This window comes from Dipodomys merriami, unplaced genomic scaffold (genome assembly GCF_024711535.1).
Source record: "Dipodomys merriami isolate MVZ:Mamm:240054 unplaced genomic scaffold, mDipMer1.0.p SCAF_2495, whole genome shotgun sequence".
Lineage (NCBI taxonomy): Eukaryota > Metazoa > Chordata > Mammalia > Rodentia > Heteromyidae > Dipodomys > Dipodomys merriami.
Genome location: NW_027203932.1, coordinates 469 through 20,274, shown reverse-complemented (window position 1 = coordinate 20,274; position 19,806 = coordinate 469). Strand labels below are relative to the sequence as shown.

General features: G+C 42.4%; 1 pseudogene; it reads left to right on the top strand.

The window, feature by feature from the left end:
• Positions 1-1,201: 1,201 nt before the first annotated feature.
• On the top strand, positions 1,202-19,528 carry LOC138836137 (tubulin beta-2A chain-like; annotated as a pseudogene).
• Positions 19,529-19,806: the final 278 nt, after the last annotated feature.

The following is a 19,806-nucleotide window of genomic DNA, read 5'->3' as shown; positions in this document are numbered from 1 at the left end:
TGGAGATAAGAGTCCCATTGACTTTTCTGCCCAGGCTGACTTTGAACTCTGATCATCAGATTTCAAGCCTTTCTGTACTGCCCTGGACTACCCATGGAATTCTTGCCTCATATTAATCACTTAAAGAAGGCAGAAGTTTAGCTGTGGCTCAAGTAGTAGAGCCACCTACCCTTCAGTTAACTAAGTAAATCAATAAAACCTCAGAAAGAGAGGAGAGGAATGAGAGTGAAAGACAGAACGTCTTACAATAAGCAAAAGGAAAGAAATGTATATATCACCTGGAAGAAATAATTGTATTGTCAAAGCTTATAGAATTGTATTGTCAAAGCTTATAGAATTCACAAACTTTAACAACCATAATAATGACAATTTGCATTGTGAAGGTTAAAATATGTTTGTGACTTCAACTAAATATCACTATTCCACAATATTCTGAAATAAGAGAAATTTAGGTAATCACCTAATCTCAATAATAGTAAAAATCTCAAAAAGAGTCACCAGGCCTTAATTTCAAGCCCTAACACCAACGTGCCTAACTCCGGCCACACACACACACACACACACACACACACACACACACACACACACAGAGCAGGAGCTGAGTTCTCATGCTTGGAGCAAAAGCCAAATGAAACAAAAAGTAGACTGTAGTAGACCTATGGCTTAAGTAATAAAGCAAGCTGCTTTTAAGAGAAAAGAAAAGAAAACCTGAGTATGAAGGCAAGGCCCTAAGCCCCTGACTCTTCCCAGAATGGAAATCAGTCATGGAATCCAACAGTTTGTGCTTGTTCTTGGGATCACAGCTGAACGTGCCCCTTCAGTTCTAGGCCCTCCTATCAAAAATAGAAGGTAGGCTTGTTCTTGGCTTCTGGCACAAGTACCTTGTGTAAAGGAAGTCCCTCCTCTTGCTTCCTGGATCCCAGGGTTCAGCCTCTCTTGTGAGTCAGGGTGGGACGTGGATGGCAGTGTGACAAGAGGTTCCAAATAGAGTGGCAGCTGTGCTAATTGACTTGAGGCTGACAGCTGGATGCCAGGGCTAAGTGATAACAGGTAGCTATCTCTGATTACCCAGCAGTAGGGAGAATGAGCTGGAGCACCTACTGGCTCTGCCTATCAAGTCCACCCCATCTCCTCTGCCCCTGTAACAACCAGAGGTTTAAATGGGGATCTGAGTTGGCTGTGTCAGATTCCTGCTCCCCAGCCCTACCTGTTTGCCTCTGTGTACACCACTGCTGAGGACACGCATCCAACTGCTCTGCAGCCCTACACCGTGAGGGAGATCATGTACATACCGGCAAGCCACTGTGGCAACCAGATTGGCGCAAAGGGGAGCATGACACTGGCCTAGGATCCTAGTCTCAAATTTAGGGGGATGAGGAGGAAGAGGATGGGGTTGGAGGGTGCAGGTGGTGGTGGTCATGTCTAGGCTGAGGTAGGTGGGGCTCCATAGTAGTCCCTAACCTCCTGGAAATCAAGTCCCCCAGATAGTTTCCCCAATTTCCCTAATTTGTGTGGCCCAGGTGGGTGTGGTTTTTTAAGCAAGGCTTGCATGTCTTTGTCTTACCTGAGACTCAAGTCATTGTACTTAGTTTCCTGGGAATAGACTAATGCATTTTTGGTCTGATTTGAATGAAAGGAGTGCAGTGTCTTTGAGCTGACAGATACAGAGGATTCCCTTTTTGTCAACTGATGAGTATCAGATAATTGAGAACAGTTCGTCCACCTTAATGCAAATTTCTCTGAGTTTTCATGCCCTAACTCAGTTCCCTTAAGTTGGGTGTTTTCTAAATCAGTGGTTGTCTAAATCAGTGTATGCTCTGAGGACCCTTGGGGTTCTGGAGACCCTTCTAGCTGAGTCTTCAAGTTACTGCTTTGGCAACTTAATGTCCATATAAGACCAGGTTCTGGTCATAGAATCCAAACAGAATATGGTATCCCATAAGATAGAATACTCATAGGAGAACCCAGATGTCTTCTATTCAGCAAGATAGCAAAGAGATTAACAAAGCTAAAATACTATCAATTTTTGTGCTTTTTTAATTTAAAAAATCTAATTTTTTTACAAAAATAGTTGTGTCAACAGGACTTGGGTTTCTTATAGTTATTTTAAAATCCATTGTTTGGACAGTTAACATTCTAGGCCATAATACACTTCTATTTCCATCTCAGTTTTGGGAAATGCTAAGCAATGAGCACAACATTGACTGCACTGGAAACTACTATGTAGACAGCAGCTTACAGCTGCAGAGAATCGAGGTGTATTACAATGAGGCAGCTAGTGAGTGTCTCCCAACTGGCTTCCAATACCGTGGCAGAATAGGTCCCTAGGAATACTAATGACAAGGAAGGAGTTCCTGCCTTTCTTAGGGTGGTATTGTAGTTCGAATTTGGGGCCTCCATCTTGTAAGTCAAGTGCTGTATCCACCTGAGCCACTCCACCATATATTTTGTTTTAATTTTTGAGTATACACTTGTGAATTCCTCAGGAAAGCCTTTTACTGAATTCCCCCTACCTGTACTTGCTGACTAGCCACACCTGGATTTTTTTTTCTTGTCATGGGGTTTCAACTCTGGGCATAGGCATTGTCCTTCATCTCTTCAATCTTTCTTTTCCTTTTATTATCAGGGGTTCCTTTTTTTAGAACTCTCTGGGCTTCTGGGATAACTCCTTCTAGCTTAGTTTAATTCATTAATTCTGCTTGTTGTAACATATTTGGAAATTTTAAGTTTTTATGTTTACTATGCATGAGCTGCAAAACCGCTTGTGAAGTTGTAGGAGTTTTTGGAGGCAGCGTCACATCAGATGATAGATTGATTGGGGCATCGCCCACATTTAATCTTTGGTCCTAGTCTTCATTATTTAGAGAAGTCATCTCCATTGGACTGGAAAGAAACAACATGCTCTGTTCACGGATCAATAGAAAAATAGCCAAAATGAGAATAAAAGCAACGAATGTACAGCCAAGAAGAATATAGTAAGAATAAAGGTAGAGGCTATAAAGGTGCAGCCAAGTGTATGGGATGCCTTGAACCAACACCCTCTTCCTGCAGGCATGCTTCCTTAAAGCTCTTTGTCTAACACGATCTCATGCAGAGGTGGCATAGGAGGTGGCATGGCACCAACTATTTCAGGTAGTTTCTTGGAGATAAGAGTCTCCCAGAATTTCCTGCCCCAGCTGGCTTCAATCTGCGATCCTAAGATCTCAGACTTTTGAGTAGCTAGGATTTCACCCTTCAGCAACCAGAGCCCAGTTGCATTGCCCTCTTTAAAATACAGATTAAATTTCTAAAAAGAAAATTTTTGAAATTGAAAATTTTAAAATTTTAAAGAGGGATGTTCAGTCACTAATATATATGTTAATAGTCCAAATCACAAAGCATAAATAAAGTGTCTCACCCTGAAATCTATAACACTTCTGGACTTCAGCATTTTGAATATGAATACTTAGCCAACAATAAATTCTTTTTAAGGTTTTTAAAGTAAAAAACATTGTTGTGATGTAGAAAAACCCAATAATAATGTGTAAACACTGCTTTTAAATGATTCATATTGTCTTTCCTAATACAAACAACCTTACTGAAGTCTACAGAGTAGATTTTCAGTTTTTGTAAATGTCAATGTGAAATTCATTTAATTTTATATAAAGAGTTTCCATTCTACATTATTGTATACAAACAGAATCGTAGATAATTGGTTTTCCTGTGTAATAAACCAATGAAAAAGTGCAAACAAAAGGACAGAGCTATTTAATGTATTTGAGTTTTATGGATCTACATTTGGGGATGTCCTCACCTTGGTATTTTGTGTTGATATTGCTTAAGTAAGATATAAGACTTTAATCTTGTGGTTCCTTGGTTGAGAGTTGTGTGGGATTGTGTCACTCCTATGAGCAGTATTTTATGTTGTGTCTTTATTAGATCCTGCATATCAGGAAGGATGGCCAGTTTTCTTCATGTGATTGTTTAGGAAGGGGGCAATCTCAAACTCATGTTTATATCATTTTAACTGATATCCCTTTTGAAAAATCAGGTTAAATGGCAAATTGCAAGTAATTGCCCAAGGTTGCTCTGAGTATTTGAATACAGGGAAATGTGCTATTTGATAACAATTATTGAAACATTATAACACAAGAAATATGTATTTTATGTATTTTCCCCAGGAAAGCATTATACTTGAATTCCTCTACATTTACTTGCTGAAGAGCCACACCTGGCTCTTTTGTTTTGTTTGTTTTTTTGTCAGCAGTGGCGCTTAAACTCTGGGCCTATGCACTGTGCCCCAACTCTTCTGTTCAAGACAAGCAGCCATACCACTTAAGCCACAGTGCCATTTCTGGTTTTCTATTAGTTTATTGGAGATAAGAGTCTCACAGACTTTCCTGCCGAGGCTGGCTTTGAACAGCGATCCTTTGATCTCCAAATCCACAGTTGCTAAGATTATAGGCATGAGCCAATGGTGCTCTGCACCTAGCTACTTTTAATTGGGGAAGGAAAGGGAGAACAACAAAGGAGTGGGTAACAATGTTCAACAATAAATGTTCTCATTTCCTTACTCATGTAACTGTAACTCCTCTATACAGCACCTTTACAATAAAAATAAAATTAACAAAAAAAGAGAAAGGTTCTTGCTGATAGGCAATGATGACTCACACCAGTAATCCTAGCTACTCAGGAGGCTGAGAAATGAGAATCATGGTTCAAATTCAGCCTGGGCAGGAAAGCCCCTGAGACCTTATCTACAATAAACAACTCAGAAAACTGAAAGTGGGACTGTGGCTCAAGTGATAGAGTGCTAGCCTTGAGCTGAAGAGCTGAGGGACTCAGCCCAGGCTCAGAGTTCAAGCCCCACCATGAACAACAACAACAAGAAAAGGTGTTGTCATCTTTCTTTTGCCCCATTAGACTCAAAGCCTGATGCTCATCTTTGCCTCCTGAGTAGCTGAGATTTCAGCCACCATGCCCAAAGCAAAGGAATGAAATGCATGGAAATAGACAACTGCAAACGTCCTTAAAGTTGCTGAAGCCTCTTGCATGGTGATTCATTCTCAAGATATCTTTTCTGTTTCCATGTCTGAAATGCTGTAATTTCTGTAATGAATGCTGAGAGCCACTTAGAATCATAAGCTCTGCCCCTAAGTTCCTTGTCAAGTATAGGCCTAAGTCAACTCTTGTTCCCACAGGCAACAAATATGTTCCTCGGGCCATCATGGTGGACGTAGAGCCTGGCACCTTAGACTCAGTAAGATTGGAACCATAGAGTTTCAGACCAGACACTTCATATTTAGTAGGTCAGCATGGTCCATGGAAGATGGCTAATAGGCACCCCTCCTTCCTAACATCCAGGCACTCCAGTTCCCAGAGCTGAGCTGAGCCTTTATCCATCTAGATATCATCCTCACCTAACCTACCTATTTCAGTCCATGGGAGTCATGTCCCTGGCCACTCAATCAGCACAGATAAATGCCAGTCTGCAAACAGCCTCTGAAGGGAATGAACAGCGAGCAGGGAATGCCTCCAACAAGGTTTCAGCACTGCTGGCCATTTCAAATACCTGGCAATAACAGGGAACCACTTCAGGACACCAGAAATCAAAGCACAGCTATGTATGAGCAAGGTGCAGACAAGTGCCTGCAGCTTAGCTTCCCTCTTACCATTCTGTTCTCCTGTTCCTCCTGTGAAAGTAAGTACTTTTCCAGTATTGAGGCAGGCTCTGTTCATTTTTTTTTGGTCGGTCGTGGGGCTTGAACTCTGGGCCTGAGCACTGTACCTCAGCTCTTCAGCTCAAGGCAAGCACTCTACCGCTTGAACCACAGCATCTCTTCTGGCTTTTTCTGTTTATGTGGTGTTGAGGAATCGATCCCACGGCATTGTGCATGTGAGGCAAGCACTCTACCACTGAGACCCCTTCCCATCCCCAGGCTCTGCTCATTTTTAGAAGTACGCACGTGGTTTGGGTTAAAATGTATCTTCCTCCACATTGTCTTTACTTTCTTTATAACCTGGGTGATTTGTAGGGTCCCAGACACATTGAAAACATTTCCTGAGGGCTAGGAAGGTGGCTCAGCAGTACAGTGCTTGCCTTGCATGCATGAGGCCCTGGGTTCGATTCCTCAACACCATATAAGCAGGAAAAAAAAGCCAGAAGTGGTGCTGTGGCTTAAGTGGTAGAGCACTAGCCTTGAGCTGAAGAGCTGAGGGACAACGCCCAGGCCCAGAGTTCAGGCCCATGACTGGACCCAAAAAAAGAAAACATTTCCTTTATTTCACCAAAGTGTATCTAAAATAATAGCCAAAGTTGCTCAGAGGAGCCTATAGTCTTCACAATGCATATAGCACAGTCATTATTCCTGGAGTATGTGTCTCATCATGTCTTTGTGTCTGATAGGCCAGAACAGGGCAGGCAATAACTGGGCCAAGGGCCACTACACAGAGGGAGCCACGCTGGTGGAGTCAGTGTTGGAAGTGGTGAGCAGAAAGGTGTGGCTGTCTCCACGGTTTCTAGCTGCACTACTCCCTGGGAGGTGGCACCAGGTCAGGCATGGGCACCCTGATTCTCAATAAGATCCGAGAGGAGTTCCCAGACAGCATCATGAACACCTTCAGTGTCATGCCCTTGCCCAAGATGTTGGACACTGGCACCTTAGACTCAGTGAGATCGGAACCATTTGGCCAGAGTTTCAGACCAGACAACTTCATATTTGATATGTCATCATAGTCCATAGGAGATGGCTAACAGGCACCCCTCCTCCCTAACATCCAGACACTAGTTCCCAGTGCTGGGCTGAGCCTTTATCCACCTAACCCTATCATCCTCACCTAACCCTACAACACCATCTTGTCTGTCCACCAGTTGGTGGAAAATGCAGATGAAACATTCTACATTGACAACGAGGCCCTGTATGACATCTGCTTTTGCACCCTGAAGCTGCCCATGCCCACCTATGGAGACCTGAACCACCTGGTGTTGGCTACCATGAGCAAGGTCACCATCTGCCTGTGCTTCCCTGCCCAGCTGAATGCAGACCTGAGCAAGCTGGCTGTGAACATGGTGTCCTTCCCCTGCCTGAACTTCTTCATGCCTGGCCTTGCACCCTGTCCAGCCATGCCAGCCAGCAGTACAATGCTCTTTCAGGGCCCAAGCTCACCCAGCAGATGTTTGACACCAAGAACACGATGGTAACCTGTGATCCCCACCATGGCTGCTACCTGATAGCGGCTGCCATCTTCCGAGGCCGCATGTCCATGAAGGAGGTGGATGAGCAGATGCTCAACTTGCAGAACAAATAAGCAGCTACTTTGCAGAATGGATCCCCAACAACGTGAAGACACTTGTGTGTGACATCCCCCCACATGGCCTCACGATGTTGGCCACATTCATTGGTAACAACACGGCCATCCAGGAACCCTTCAAGCACACCTCAGAGCAGTTCAGTGCCATGTTGCAGCACAAGGCATTCTTGCACTGGTATACAGGCAAGGGTATGGATGAGACGGAGTTCACTGAGGCTGAGAGCAACATCAACAACCCGGTGTCCAAGTACCAGCAATGCAAAGATGCCACTGCTGATAAACAGGGGGAATTTGAAGAAGTCTTGTGGAAGAAGAGGTTTAAGACTTCCCATTGCTAGCAGTGCAACAGGAATGCCAGAGCCCGCCTACGGCTTCTCAAATAAATGGTGCTTTCCTGAGCTACTGTTGTCCTGCAGTGGGACCTTGCTATGTATCATCATGCTCAGCCTTCTCTGTCAGGAACTCACTGACGGTGAATGTAAAAATGCAGATTTCTTTTAAATATGATTGTTTTAAAACCCTATTTGTATAAATAAAGAAGTATACATTTTATACCCTGAGCCCTTATTCTTCTTTAGAATCCTTTTTATTCTTTCAGTGTATTTGAAATATAAATTTGGCCAGAAGGATTTAATCTTAACAATATAGGACTGGTACTCAAGAGGAGTATTAAATTCATGGTTTTTCTGCTATTTTGAAGAGGAGGATGACAAGTGCCAATGTTGTTTTTCCCCCTGGCCCAGTTTTATAGTTTTCAATCTCTCAAAAGCATGCAAGTAGCAAAAAAGCAGTTTGAAGAGAAAGAAAACTAGATCCACATGCTACTTCTTCAGACAACCACAGGTTCTTGTCTCATGTCCCATCAGAGGGATTTCAGTCACATTCCCCAGAAACAGTATCAGGAACACTGATCCCTGTGTTTAGAGTTCAATTGGCAATGAAGCAGCACTCACAGGATGAGTGCAAGTTCCTGGTTTCCAGGGTAGTTTCTCAAGGTGTCTGGAGCTTTAAGTACAGAAGTGACTCTAGCTGTTTGAGGGAGTGAGAGGCTGAGAAGCTGACCAGTCCCATAGTGTATCAAGAACTGCTTGACACAGTACTTCCAAGTCAAGGAGAGGAGGGGAGACATGGCCTGTCCCAATGACCCATTCTCACGTTCACTTTTCCAGCAGTCAAAGCTGTCTGAGGCCCACAGGGTGTTGTAAGGATATAAGGGATGGCTGGATCTAGCCTGTTGGGTATGTTTACTTTACGTGAGTGAAACAGAAATCTCAATTGCTTAGAACCTACAATAGCCAGGAAAAAGGTAAACACTTCTGTTTTCACTGGAGGCCAAATCAGTCACTGGTTCTTTTTGCCAGAATCTTTCATTCTTCTTTCAGTGAGGCTCCAGGCAGGTTGTCTGTGCCAAGCATTCCTCCATGGCCACCAATAACCTGTAAGAGCACCTTTTTCTTCAGAAACAGGGCTATGGGAATATGGCAAATTATAGAAAGCTCTAAGGAAAAGGTACTTCTGGGTGAGGTGCAAGTCCCTTGTTGCTAGTAAAGTTGGGAGATGGTAAGTTCCGTAAGTTTTCCTCTACCAGGCCTGAGGTTGGGGTAGGGTAGGGAGGGGTGGGATAGAGGTCTTTAAGCCAAGCTGGTCTCACTCATTAGAAAGTAAAACTGTCCCAGAGAGTGATCTATGACTAGAAGGAGGTTTTGTGTCCTTGCCCCAGGGAGATCAAAGTGCAAATAGCTTCCATTGTGGGAGTCCTAGGGAGTAAGTGTTGACTCCCCTAGGACTCTAGTCCTAGAACTGACCAGGTTGGATGACCCCAAATCTTCTAAGGTTGCTGGGTCAGAACTGAAGGCAGGCCTGGCCAAGGCACTCTCATTCCTCAGTGGGTTAAGGATTGAGGCCAAGCTGTGATGGAGGCACCACCCATCCTATCTACCAGTGTTTGACTAAGAACATTTTTGTTTTCTCTTAAGTACTCATTTATGAGTCTTTTCATGAGTCTTTTCTGGTGGCTTTGGCTTATTTCTTTACACTTTTGAAGAAGTAGTTCTTGGTTCATAATTAATGACTCATGCCTCACTCCTTAGAAAACTCCTGTTGATAATTTTACCAGTAGACCCCCATGTATTTTTCAGGCATGACTTTTGTTTTCTCCTAGCCAGAGCTCTGCATTCATTGCCACACAAGCTAATGTGGAGGTGATTCCTATAGATAGGTGATTTTTTGTCCAATTGCTAAGTGTAGCATCTCCCTTATTCTCATGTACCTTAGTAATTGTATCAAATACTTAATAGAGTTCTTGACAAGTATGATAAACAAAGTTCAGAGGTGAAGATGCAGCTCAGTGGTAGAGTACATCCCTGGCAAACACATGACTCTCAGTTCAGTCCCCAGCACCAAAAGGAGGAAAGGCAACAAATGTTAGGCTCAGGAGAGGATACATTAGGACTCATAGAAAAGCAGCACCCAGATTGGCAATGAGGAGTTGTGAAATGAGGGAACATTGGTAGAATATTTGTAGGGGGGAAGAAGAAAGCCCCTTGATGTGTGTACCCTTTTAGAAAGCAGAGGTAGAAACAGGGAATTAACCTCTGGTAGTCAGCCTAGGCCGTGGAAGGAAGAAGCCATGACATTTATGTTACTCTAATGGGACCAGAGTGTATAGTGGCACCACCATACCAGGCCATGGCCTGACAAGAACAGACATTCTTGCATTGGAGAGGTGTCTTTTGACCACTTTGGCCATGTTAATGATATTTCCTTATGCTGTTTCCTTTTTCCTTCCAACTTGTCATACCTATAGCAGATCCTGTCCAGGAGACCCATTCTCTCTAATCTTATTCTCTAAAAGTCTCCTAGTTTAAGGAGGCTGCAATGCTTGGTAAGAAATGTATGCATTATCCTGCCCATGTAATTGTAGCCCCCCTGTACAGTATGTTCTCAAATAAAATAAAATACAATTAAAAAAAAAAGTCTCCTAGTTTATAGCTACACATATCCTAGACCAAAAAAGTAGGGGGTAGATACTCTGTCAGACATAGATTGAAACTGAAAGGTATCTTTAAAGTAGACTTTGACAAGGTTCTGGTATTGACAGTCTTGTGTTGATATGTGCTGTGATTGCAACCAGCTTCTGGTCTAATTCTGAGATGACAGTGGGAGAGAAATGGTGATAGGACATCATGGACCACTATGGTTTCAAACCCTTCACAGGTACATCTCCATTCATGGATGTGCTATCAGCCAACATACAGATGTCTGTTAAAGGGGTGATGGCTGGGAAAAGGAAATTTATTGGCCACAGATGAGACCAGCCTTTGGACAAGTGGTTGCATTTCAGTGTGAGGCAAAGAGTGCCTACCTATACAGAGATATTTTTCAGGAAGCAAGATGATTCACTCACATCTTCTTATCCACAAAATAATCTGAGAATAACTCTGGAATCCCAGAGGTGAGAGTCATGTGCTTTGCGTTTCTACACGACTGCTTTGCTTCATGGCTCTTTATGCTCTTCTGAAACCTCCTTCTGAGCTGGCCCACAATGTGCCCAGGAGGCAGGAATCAAAGGGGACTTGGAAGCTTGGTTGCTAATCACTCTGGTCACACTGACTTGGGGCTGTAGGCATGTGCTGGGCATCTGCTCTATTCTAATGGTATGGGCTCCAGTGGGAGCTTTGGTTCTTACCAGGAGAAGGTAACAGTGCCTCTGTTTTTGAGCCATCTCCCAGGTCAGGATGTCTTTATCTGCAAAGGCTTGAGCTTTGCCATATCTCTCATCATGACAGGTTTCTTTCTTTCTTTCTTTTTCTTTCTTTCTTTCTTTCTTTTTCTTTCTTTCTTTCTTTCTTTCTTTCTTTCTTTCTTTCTTTCTTTCTTTCTTTCTTTCTTTCTTTCTTTTTTCCTTCCTTCTTTCTTTTTCTTTATTTTGTTGGTCATGGGACTTGAACTCTAGGCCTAGGGGCTGTCTCTCTGTTCTTCAGCTCAAGTATAGCTCTCTATCACTTGAGCCACAGTGCCACTTCCAGTTTTCTGGTGGTTTCTTGGAGATAAGTGTCTCAAGGCCTATCCTTCCCAAGCTGGTTTTTTACTGGCATACTCAGATCTCTGCCTCCTGAGTAGCTAGGTTTATAGTCAAGGGCCACTGGCGCCCAGTTTGACAGGTTAATTATTTGCTAAACATAACAATGGCTGCATTCTGTCCTGGGAAAAGTTTCCCTATCATCCTACAACACTGATGGTCTTAGTGTTGTGGCAGAGCACACAGCAAGGGGGCTTTCTATGTATGCATATTGACTAATACCTGAAAAGGCAGCTTGCAAAGGCCAAGGAGATTGTTGTTGAAGAGATTGTTGTTCAAAAGCCCCTAGTGCTAGGAAGGCTCTGGAAATGCATACATCTCAACTTGCACTGGGCATTTCCAAATTTTAAGTTCTAGTGTTGTTTCTTTTCCTTTGTACACAGCTTGAGTAGGTTGTTCCAGACAAGGAAAGCTACCTACAGAAGGTCTGTGTGCTAGCTACACTCATACAGAACAAGCAGTTCAGGGCTTGATTTTTGGTACACTTTTAGACTGCAATCTCTTCACTGGTGAGGTTTTTTAATGTTTCCAAGATCATTTTAAATGATTTTTTGCCCTCTCACCATATCACATAGGTTTCTATCCTAAGCTAAATCAGCAACAACAATAACAAAAACAACAGACTGGACTCACTTGTAAAGTAGTTAAAAGTGCCACCTGCTGTTCAAACTGCAGAAATACCCATTTCTTGTAACCTTCAGAGAAACAAAGGCTTTCTTTTTATTATTATGATTATTATTGTGAAAATACCATACAGAGGGGTCTTTAAAATGCTTATAGTAGTCTGTACCCAAAGTGGTCCTTATCATTGGAACTTATGGTGACTTCCCGGTGATAAAAGAAGTCCTGAGTGCCCTGAAAACAGCCACTGCCAATGACAGCAGGTCTATCTCAGTGCACCCGGCAGCATCTTCTATTGTGGCCTGGACTTAATTTACTTCATAGACCATCTCACAGATGATAGAAAGAGAAAAGGCACCAAGATGGCAGATGCAATCAGGTTTGCAGAGCCAATGTGTTTGCATCGGGGTTGGGGTTAGTTTTCCAAGTACTAGAACTGAAGATCACAGCCCTGCATAGGCTTCAATGTCAGTCATTTAAGTCAGTTGACTCAATTAACTCATCTGCTCTTTCTATGAGTCTGACATTAATGACTGCTTATCAGAGGCCAACAACTGAAACCCAGCAAGTGCTCGGCATGTTGGCTAAGAGTGCTGTATAGATAATGTACAGCTGCATGGTACTTGTGCTGTACACTTCTCCTATGCTTCCCCGAATTCTAAATATTTCTAGTAAAGAGGAAAAAAGCTGAATCAGCTAATGAACACATCTTACATCTGTTGGGTTGTTTTAATAGTATTATGGTTTGATTGGACTCAAAGCCTCATACATGCTAGGCATGCATTCTACCACACCTCCTGCCCCCATCTTGCTTTAAGTATTTTAAGTAATTTTTGGGCTTTGCTCTTCCCTCACATACACCTCCCACAGAGCTGGGATTTCAGGAATGAACCACCTAGCCAGAATAATTTGTTGAGATAAGGTCTGCTTGCTAAAACTTTGCCTAGACTAGCCTTGGATCTCAGTCCCCCCCATCTCTGTTATTCCCCAAAATAACATACCTATGGTTTGAAATATTATAATCCCATTATTATTCTGAGTTCTCAGATGTGGTGCTAGAAGGCATTGCCTTCTTACTTGACTTGAAATTATAAACCTTCATCAGTGGACATAATTCTGCTCTAGACTATCAGAACCTCATATCAAAGTGTAGACACTGCTCATTGTTAAATCATAGTTCAGGATATGTTGCATGTCTTTAAGCCTCACTTTTTACACACACACACACACACATACATATGCACACACATACACACAAACACACACACATACCATTGTCTTCAGTGGTGACTTTGTACATCTTCTGTGAGACCACCTGAGTCCTCTCTTATGTATCTTAGAGCTTTTCTTACCAATCTTGCTGCTCTCCAGTCTTCTCCCTCCTCAGGTGTCCAGTCTCTGCCCTTGACAGTGGCTGAGGCTTGTAGTACTGGGATTAGAGAAAGAGAAAAGATAGATACAGATATTTAAGTAGAAACCTCATCTCATGCACTTTTAGGTGATTTTAGATGATTGTTTTCATCAGATCCTCACTCCTATTACTTCTCCCAGCCTCCCTATGCCATGTCCTTCTCCTAGATCCCACAGAAGGCTCAGCTGATATTATAGGAAACTGAAACATTGTGCTTCTGTGAAACCTGCATTGCTGCTGCTTTGAGTAAACGTATTTTTATCAGCGATAATTTTGCTTAATGGAATATGGGAGAATCAGAAAAAACTACTTATTTAAAGCAGTTTCACTTAACCTTTCTCTTACTCAGTTTATTTAAATTAACTTTATATGCCTATGAGGGACATTACACAAAACAATCTTTCTATGTATTGTATTTTTGCTTGTTTCTGTGGTATCATGACTCAAATTCCTTAAACTTTTTGAGGCAAAGATCTTCATTGTGGCAAATATTCAGAATGGAAGGAAAGGGAAGTGATAATGGAGATCAATTAACATCTTACATCATCCACTGTCCAGGGCTGCTATTTCCACTATTGGAATTGATGATACCCAGTTTGCAGATTCATTGTCATGAAATGGCCCTTACATCATTGATAAAACTGAGTATCTTGGGTTCCCTTTATAGCATTGGACTTTTGATGTCTGCATACTATGTGTCTGAAGGACCCAAGAGCAAGCTTATCTCCACAGAAGTGAGGTCTCCTCTCATGATAGAGTGAGATAATGTGCGGACTTTCCAAAGGAAGAGGCTATTATTCAGCACTCCTATATTACAGGATTTGGAGAGAGAACAAAACAAACCCGTAAACTGGCCCTAGAACTTGACCTCTTCCTACTCATTCCTTTCTTCAGATAATAAAGCTGAGTAAGCTGAGGAAGGAAGCACACTACCTCCTAATTCAAATTTTGTTGCCTGGTTTCCCCAGACAATTCCTACACCCTTCCATGAGGGTTTGACCTAATATCTGATCTTGTCAAGTGTCTTCTCAGAAGGAATTCTATTGAATAATAATGTCTTCAAAAACTAACTTTGTGGAAAATCTTTCCTTCCCTTCCATATCTAAGACAGCCTTTAACTCAGTTCACAGATAATCCAGTGGGAACAAATACAAATTGAGTATGCTGCATTGTACACCTATTAATGTTTATGGGCTTTAATATTAAGTTTTAAAAGATAAGTATAAAAACCAGGAGCCTGCTGGTTCATGCCTGTAATCCTAGCTACTCAGGGGGCTGAAATCTGAGGATTGCAGTTTGAAGCCAGCTGAGACAAGAAAGTCCATGAGACTCTTATCTCCAATAAACTACTAAGAAAAAGCTGGAAGTGGTGTTGGGATTTAGTTGGTAGAACACTAGCCTTGAGCACAAAGAGGCTCAGAGACAGTGCACAGGCCCTATGTCAAGTCCAATGGCTAGCAAACACAACCGCATGTATACTTAACAAAACTGTACACATTTCCTCTTTAGGTCCATCATGATCTCCTACCACTAGCCACACTGCCGCTGGATTTTTGTAGTTCATGATCATACAGCTTTGTGGACTGGAGAGGTCTCTCCTGACAGGTCATTTCTACAAAGATTTGGTGGGTGGCTGTGTTTTAACAAACTGAGTTTCTGTTCAACTCATGTTTACAAATGAGTTTACACATCATCATTGCACCCTTCCTCTGAGCAGGGCTGCTGATGAATTTAGCATGGACCTCTGAAATAGAGACATAATTTCATTTGACATTATTATCATTCCAGGCAAAAATTGAAATTCCAGTTATAAAACAATGTATCAATCCTATTGAAATCCTGGTATTGATTTTCCTCAAAGACTTTGAAACCAGAATTTTTTTTAATCTTGAAAATGTAGTACAGAGGGGTTACAATTACACGAGCAAGGTAATGAGTACATTTCTTTTTTTGGGGGGTGGGGAGTCCGGTCATGGGCCTGAACTCTGGGCCTGGTCGCTGTCCCTCAGCTCTTCACCTCAAGGCTAGCGCTCAACCACTTGAGCCACAGCACCACTTCCAGCTTTTTATTTCTGCTTCTGTGGTGCTGAGGAATCAAACCCAGGGCCTCATGCATGCAAGGCAATCTCTGTACCACTGAGCCACCTTCCCAGCCCAAATGAGTACATTTCTTATCAAGCATTGTTCCCTCCTCCTTTGTTTCCCCTTACCATCCCTTCCCATCTCCCTCCCCATACCATGCCAGAGTTGAAAATTCATTTTTGACATAACGTCTTGTACATCTCATTGTTGCAATGGGTCCACCTGTATCCCTGTTTAAACAATTTGTTTTTTCCCTTCCCCTCCACAAATTATAGCAACATCAAATACAGTGAAAACAGGGATTATACTGAGGAGGAGGGACATAAAAAACCACAAAACAATCATCTTATAAATATGTTTAAAACAATAGCAAGAAAGAAAAAATATGAGTCCTTATCTTGGGATTCATTTCACCTAACATCAACTCCTCTGAACATTTCTGCTTGTCTCAGACATATACTAGTCATTGCAAATAAGGGAAACCATGGGACCTGTGTTTCTTTGGGCTTGAGATGAGAATTTTTTGTGTATGTACAAATATATCATGGGAGAAGCATGGAATCATGGACAGTTTTTTTATTCTTATGTTTTCATGTACCACAGCTTTATTGTTAAACTCCATTGTGAGCTTTCGAATAATGCCTTGGGCCATCTCATTTAGAAACCTTAGATATTAGTGTGGCTTATTCTTTTAAAGGATCAATTCTTGCATAATGCAAAACATTACTTACCTTGGGGGCAATTGGCAAGGCTGAGATGAGGTTGGCCTCACCTAATGGACTACACCTCACACCAGTTGCTGGAATCTGCATCTGCAAGCCCTGTTCTCCTGTGTTCCTTACAAACCTCCCAACCTCCCTCCTTACAATATAATCTAGCTGGAAGCAGTGACTCACATCTGTAATTCTAGCTACTCAAAAGTCTGAGATACATCCAGAGGATTTGTGTTAATACCAGATCAATTAGAAAAGTCTGTTAAAATTGAGCCTCCAATGATTAGTACAAACAGGACTGAAAGTGTGATTCAAGTATTCAAGTGCCAGCCAACTAAGCAGAAGACCCTGAATTCAACTGCAGGACTTGCACAGGGGTGGGGGGGGGGAAGGGAGGGGGAGGGGAGATGCAGCACTATATTCCATCTTGATAGTATTCAGAGGATGAGGAACTAGTAGGAAGTGCCTCAATAGCTGTTGTCAGTCAAGCTCTGGCTTAGAACTCTGTATATGAAAAGTTTTAGTTATTCTTCAAAGGTCAGGCTCAAACTACCTATAAAGAGTCACTTTATATGTATGTAGGTATAAGTTTATGCTTTGATCTACTCTGTGAAATCAGAACAAGAGACTACCTCTGAAAACAGAATCAGCTGTATGGTGGGGAGGAAGAAGCAGATTCCCTATATAGTATAGCATCAACCTCCCTGGAACTACAAAGCCTATAAAACAAACTCCAGCACAGCATTGGTTGTGTTTTATGGCAAGTTCTTGTTCCCTGCAAAGGCCTCCCTCTCCCATGTCTGCTTTGCTCTCCAATTTCCTGTGGCAGTAGCATCCAACAACACATAATGGGATACAGGCATTGAGATGCTTGCTGATCTTTATTTCCAACCTTATGTCTTAAATTAGCTTATCTCCATGTCCATAAGTTAATTTAGTCCAGTTTATAAGACCTTAGAAAATACGTGTTTCCAATTCAATGTGTAAAGTCTCCTTGCAGGGGCAGGTTATATCGCTTAGTCAATAACCCTTCAGTCAGTACCAGACAATCTTAGTGCCAAGTTCACTCTGAATTTTCCCTTTTCTTGGATACAAGAACTCCCTAAAGTCAGTATGATCCTTGGGTCTTCAAAGAGAGAAAGTTGGAAATGCTATATGCAATAGTCAGAGTGGCCAAGAGCCACTGTAAATATGAAAGCCCTTCTGGCTATGTCACCTACAACTGGTGGTAGCAGCGACACCTGTGTAATATCCAGGCTGTAGGTAAGCCTTTACAACCTGCAGCAGGTAGATCCACAATCTACCTTTTCTGGGAGGAGGCTTTTTAAGAAATCTTAATTTTTATGATTTGCATAGTTTCTGCTTGGCAACTTCCAATCTAGAATAGATTTTTGTCATCTGCTCACATATGCAATGTTTTTACTTGTTCCCTGTGTACTTTTTTAACTTTAGAAACTTAGTGAATACTTTCATCCAGTTTAAGAAGCCTAATTTTGTAGCAGTAAAAGGCCCAGCCATTGGACTAGGAGCATCCACATGGCCTCTTTGTGATGTGGTTTGGACCAAGGAAAAGGCTTGGTTCCAAACACCTTGTACCCCCGTAGGACAGAATCCAGATGGCTGCTCTACTGATATCTTTCCCAAGGATATGAGAGGCACATCTGTGAGCACCTTGGTTAAAAACTTATTTTAGACAATGTCCTAAGAACCTGTGCTTTGGGTGTTGTTTCACTCAGGGTATCTTGTGTGTTCTCTGGGGACATTTCATCAAACCCACTTGGTTCATGTAGTGCTGTAATACTTCCCAGGAGAAGGCCTTTCCTCCCATGAGGAGCCTCCAGATTTACCTAAATCACACTGATACCCAGTTTTCAATCAAGAATTTTCTTTTACTTCACTTTAAAAGCTGCCCTTTTAAAGTGGCAGTGGGAGGCCATGCACTAGTGGCTCACACACTAGCCTTTTGGGAGGCTGATACCAGAATTGCAGTTTGAAGCCATTGTAGGCAGAGAAACCCAAGAGATTCTTATTTCAATTAGCCTGGAAAAAGCCACTAGGGATCAGTGGCTGGAATGGTAGAGTGCCAGCTTTGAACAAAAAAGAGCTAGGTTAAGAGCCATAGGCCCTGAGTTCAAGTCCTATTATACACAATATCCCCCGCACCCGTACCCACACACCTTCCCCAACAAACACACAAAAGTAATTAGGGAGCAAACTTGCACAAATACAAGAAGCAGGGAGAGGGGTTCAGTATAATTTTGTGGTTCATTTTTTCACTATTTAAATTGGTCCATTCATGATGAGAGATTGTGTTTGTGTTTTCTCAATTACATATACCTTGTTCCTTAGTTCTAGAGACAGACTGAGAGTGTTGGCAGAGAGGAGAATCCACAAAGATTGAATTCTGTTGAAGAGAGGGACTGGATGTCAGATTGGATAGGGGACAAGTGCAACTCCTCCAGCTCCACCACTGAGTGTCCCATAGTTTGACCTGGCCAATTGGCATGATGCTGTCTTTGTACCCATCAGTGTGGGGAGTGCAGGAAGACAATTGTGTCATGGAAAATGACTGTAGCTGAGGGAGTTGTGGAAGGAACTGACAGCCCACAGCTGAAGTAACAGGATCTCCCTTTGGGGTTCACAGCTAAGTTTACTTCCTCATGTAGAAATATCCAGTATCCAAGGGTATCACTTCCTTGGGGAGCCTACAATGAGGGGAGATAGTACAATTTCAGGCAATCTTGGGAGCAATTAGAGTACAATGAAGAAGAAAATTTGTGTCTCCTCTCTGAAATTCCAGAGGGTAAGAGTAACTGAGGAGAGGAAGCTGTCAGTCACTGCTGAGTTGGTAGGGTTGAGAAGGAAGGCACATTGGAGCTGGGAGTCACATGTGTAATCCTAACTATTTAAGATGCTGAGATTTGGATGATCATTATTCAGGACCAGCCCAAGCCAAAAACTGGGTGACATCTCCTCTTAAGCTATCAATTAATATCAACTTCACTACAACAGGAAGCTTAAAATAGGTGAGTCCAGGCCCAGGCATGTACCTGGATAGGAAGCAAGACCATAACTAAAAAATGACCAGCACAAAATAGGAATATAGCTCACCTACCTAGCAAGTACAATACTCTGAGTTCTAACACGAGTACCATGAACAAGGTTAAGCATGGTGACCTCGGTGCCCCAGTGTGATTCACTGAGATGGCTGCAGCATCTGTTGCTCTGTAGGCTCCTGCCAAAGAGGAACAGTCCATCGACATCCCTCAATCTATGCTTACCAAGACAGCAAATGCTGAGCAGAACCCCTCACAATGGCCAAGGATGGAGGTTTAGTTGGAACTTTGGCCCCTCAAAGGAGAGGAGAGCAACGATCTGCAGGACCAGATGGACTCCTGAGTGAGAGAAGGGCAGAAGGAGGCAATGTTGAGGTTGGTACGGGGTTTGTGTTTAATGACTACTATGGCTTCAGTGGAAATGTTCTGACTTTGATTAACATGTTTTATGACATGTGAATCAAGGGAGAGCTAGGGCAGTGAGGGAAACACACTTGTGTAAATTTTCCATAGGTTGAAACTTACTCTAAAGTCTAAGTTGTTTTTGAAAAC